Raw genomic sequence first — 5,005 nt, 5'->3', positions numbered from 1 at the left:
ACGCCCAGTGAACTACCGTAACCCACGTGAGATACGCCCAGTGAACTACCGTAACCCACGTGAGACACGCCCAGTGAACTACCGTAACCCACGTGAGATACGCCCAGTGAACTACCGTAACCCACGTGAGATACGCCCAGTGAACTACCGTAACCCACGTGAGATACGCCCAGTGAACTACCGTAACCCACGTGAGACACGCCCAGTGAACTACCGTAACCCACGTGAGATACGCCCAGTGAACTACCGTAACCCACGTGAGATACGCCCAGTGAACTACCGTAACCCACGTGAGATACGCCCAGTGAACTACCGTAACCCACGTGAGATACGCCCAGTGAACTACCGTAACCCACGTGAGACACGCCCAGTGAACTACCGTAACCCACGTGAGATACGCCCAGTGAACTACCGTAACCCACGTGAGATACGCCCAGTGAACTACCGTAACCCACGTGAGACACGCCCAGTGAACTACCGTAACCCACGTGAGATACGCCCAGTGAACTACCGTAACCCACGTGAGACACGCCCAGTGAACTACCGTAACCCACGTGAGATACGCCCAGTGAACTACCGTAACCCACGTGAGACACGCCCAGTGAACTACCGTAACCCACGTGAGATACGCCCAGTGAACTACCGTAACCCACGTGAGACACGCCCAGTGAACTACCGTAACCCACGTGAGATACGCCCAGTGAACTACCGTAACCCACGTGAGACACGCCCAGTGAACTACCGTAACCCACGTGAGATACGCCCAGTGAACTACCGTAACCCACGTGAGACACGCCCAGTGAACTACCGTAACCCACGTGAGATACGCCCAGTGAACTACCGTAACCCACGTGAGACACGCCCAGTGAACTACCGTAACCCACGTGAGATACGCCCAGTGAACTACCGTAACCCACGTGAGACACGCCCAGTGAACTACCGTAACCCACGTGAGATACGCCCAGTGAACTACCGTAACCCACGTGAGACACGCCCAGTGAACTACCGTAACCCACGTGAGATAAACCTTGTCTTCATGCCAGAGAGCGATGTTCAATGGATTAACCGTTCCCTCTTCACAGCCAGCATCACCAATGCACTACTCCACCATGGACTAAATGAACCAAGTAACTCAGGCATGTCCTTTTGTCACGCCCTGACCATAGAGAGCCCTTAGTTCTCTGTGGTGTAGTAGGCCAGGGCTTGACTAGGGGGTGATCTAGTATAGATATTTCTATGTTGGTGCTATTTCTATGTTGGTGTTAATGTGGTTCCCAATTAGAGGCAGCTGAATCTAACAATACACAACAATACACACAAATCTAAAAAGAAATATGGAACTATTTGGACTTCAGGGTCCGGAGTATAAATATATAAATATACAGTAAAGTACCAGTTAAAAGTTTGTGTAACGGCGTTCTTCGTTTGTCGAAAGAGAGTCGGACCGAAACGCAGCGTGTTTCTTCATGACTTTAATGACTGAAGAGCGTAACATGAAATAACTATAACATATACAAAAACAACAAACGGAACGTGAAACCTATTACAGCCTATCTGGTGAAAAAACACAAAGACAGGAACAATCACCCACGAACTACAAAGCGAAACTAAGGCTGCCTAAATACGGTTCCCAATCCAAGACAACGAGAATCACCTGACTGATTAGGAATCGCCTCAGGCAGCCAAGCCTATACCACACCCCGAATCAGCCGTGATCCCAAATAATACAAACCCCAATACGAAAACAACATATAAACCCATGTCACACCCTGGACTACCCAAACATATAACAAAAACACAAAATACAATGACCAAGGCGTGACAGTTTGGACACACCTACCAATTGAAGGTTTTTCTTTATTTTACAATTTTCTAAATTTTTAGAATAATGGGGAAGACATCAAAACTACGAAATAACACACATGGAATCATGTAGTAACCTTAATAACGTGTTAAACAAATAAACACATTGTCACGCCTTGGTCATTGTATCTTGTGTTTTTGTTATATGTTTGGAGTAGGCCAGGGTGTGACATGGGTTTATATGTTGTATTTCGTATTGGGGTTTGTATTAATTGGGAGTGTGTATTATTAGGGGTGTGTCTAGTTAGGCTTGGCTGCCTGAGGCGATTCCTAATTGGAGTCAGCTGATTCTAGTTGTCTCCGGATTGGGAACCGTATTTAGGCAGCCTGAGTGCGCGTTGTATTTGCGTGGGCGATTGTACCTGTCTTTGTGTTAGTCACCAGATAGGCTGTATTAGTTTCACTCGTTTGTTGTTTTGTATTTTCAATTATTTCATGTACCGCTTTATCTTTATTAAAGGTCATGAGTAACCTACACGCTGCATTTCGGTCTGCCTCTCTTCTAACAGCAGACGAAGATCATTACACACATTTTATTTGAGATTGTTTAAAGTAGCCACCCTTTGCCTTTATGACAGCTTTGCACACTCTTGGCATTCTCTCAACCAGCTTCATGAGGAATGCTTTTCCAACAGTCTTGAAGGAGTTTCCACATATTCTGAGCACTTGTTGGCTGCTTTTCCTTCACTCTCCTGTCCAACTCATCCCAAACCATCTCAATTGGGTTGAGCTTGAGTGATTGTGGAGGCCAGGTCATCTGATGCAGCACTCCATCACTCTCCTTGGTCAAATAGCCCTTACATAGCCTGGAGGTGTGTTTTGGGTCATTGTCCTGTTGAAAAACAAATGATAGTCCCACTAGGCGCAAACCAGATGGGATGGCGTATCGCTGCAGAATGCTGTGGTAGCCATGCTGGTTAAGTGTGCCTTGAATTATAAATAAATCATTGACAGTGTCACCAGCAAAGCAGCTCCACACCATCACACCTCCTCCTCCATGCTTCACGGTGGGAACCACACATGCGGAGGTAATCCGTTCACCTACTTTGCATCTGACAAAGACACGGTGGTTGGAACCAAAACTCTAAAATTTGGGCTCATCAGACCAAAGGACAAATTTCCACTGGTCTAATGTCCAGTGCTCGTGATTCTTGGCCCAAGCAAGTCTCTTCTTATAATTGGTGTCCTTTAGTAGTGATTTCTTTGCAGCAATTTGACCATGAAGGCCTGATTTCACGCGGTCTCCTCTGAACAGTCCATGTTGAGATGCATTTGTTACTTGAACTTTGTAAAGCATTTATTTGGGCTGCAATCTGAGGTGTAGTTAACTCTAATGAACTTGTACTCTGCAGCAGAGGTAACTCTGGGTCTTCCTTTCCTGTGGAGGTCCTCATGAGAGCCAGTTTCATCATAGCGCTTGATGGTTTATGCGACTGCACTTGAAGAAACGTTCAAAGTTCTTGAAATTTGCCGGATTGACGGACCTTCATAACTTAATGTAATGATGGACTGCCGTTTCTCTTTGCTTATTTGAGCTGTTCTTGCCATAATATGGACTTGGTCTTTTACCAAATAGGGCTAGCTTCTGTAAACCACCTCTACTTTGCCACAACACAACTGATTGGCTCAAACGCATTAAGAAGGAAAGAAATTCCATAAAATTAACTTTTAACAAGGCACACCAATTAAATGAATGCATTCCAGGTGACTACATCATGAAGCTGGTTGAGAGAATGCCAAGAGTGTGCAAAGCTGTCATCAAGGCAACAGGTGGCTACTTTAATGTAATCTTTAATACAAGATACAGTATATGTTGATTTGTTTAACACTTTTTTGGTTACTACATGACTCCATATGTGTTATTTCATAGTTGTGATGTCTTCGGTATTATTCTACAATGTAGAACATTTAAAAAATAAAGACAAAATGACTAGGTGTGTCCAAAGTTTTGACCGGGACTGTATATGTCATGGGATATATAGACTTTCCAATAGGATCAGAACAGAAACTTAAGAAGAACTAAGGTCTTACAGTGTTCAGCTGATTGAATGTTTTGTTGCTTATCATCTGGATTATAAGTGAAGAAGCATAACTGCTTGTGTTTATTTCACAAACTTTACCTGACCTCACCAGAGGCAGATTGCTGATAATTAATGGGGTGTTTCTCCTTCATGGAGACACAGGGATATGAAAGCTGCCCTCCTAGACAGTACTTATGAAAATGACACTTTTTGAAAACGGCTGTCGGCTTAGAGACACAGTGGAGACTGACTCTCAGTGTCGACACACACACACACACACACAGAACACACACACACACAGAACACACACACACACACAGAACACACACACACACACAGAACACACACACACACAGAACACACACACACACAGAACACAGAGCACACACACAGAGAACACACACACACAGAACACAACACACACAGAACACACACACACAGAACACACACACACACAGAACACACACACACAGCAGAACACACACAGAACACACACACACAGACACACACACAACACACACACACACAACACACACACACACACACACACACACACACACACACACACACACACACACACACACACACACACACACACACACACACACACACACACACACACACACACACACACACACACGTTCTCCCGTGAGAAGAAGGTTAATGAGAATCCATATAAATATGACCTACTCTGTGATCTGAAATGGCACCCTATTCTCTTCATAGTCCACTTATTCTGACCAGGGCTCTGCTCGAAAGTAGTGCACTGTAAAGGCTGCTATTTGGGACGTACCGTACAACATGAGAAGAAGTATTAGACTGGCAAAAAATTGCATGGACGTTGAGTTGGTGATTCATATAGTATGCTCTTGTATGAATCATGTACATTCGGAAGTGTTATGATCTTTAATATGAAATAAATGAAATAATTTGGCTAAAGATTAAACCGCTACAAACATTCCACTTGTTCAGATTAAATCACAAAGTCACAAATCAGAGGAATATATTCATTGTATTCTTAAAGTCTTAAAAGTCTTAAAAGTCGAGATCTTTTTATCCTGATCTCCTTCTCAGTGTGGGGATTATGACAAGACTTTGGAGATTTCAACACGTTATGGTGC

This window comes from Oncorhynchus gorbuscha, linkage group LG06 (assembly GCF_021184085.1).
Source record: "Oncorhynchus gorbuscha isolate QuinsamMale2020 ecotype Even-year linkage group LG06, OgorEven_v1.0, whole genome shotgun sequence".
NCBI classification, from domain to species: domain Eukaryota; kingdom Metazoa; phylum Chordata; class Actinopteri; order Salmoniformes; family Salmonidae; genus Oncorhynchus; species Oncorhynchus gorbuscha.
This window is presented reverse-complemented; position numbering follows the sequence as displayed.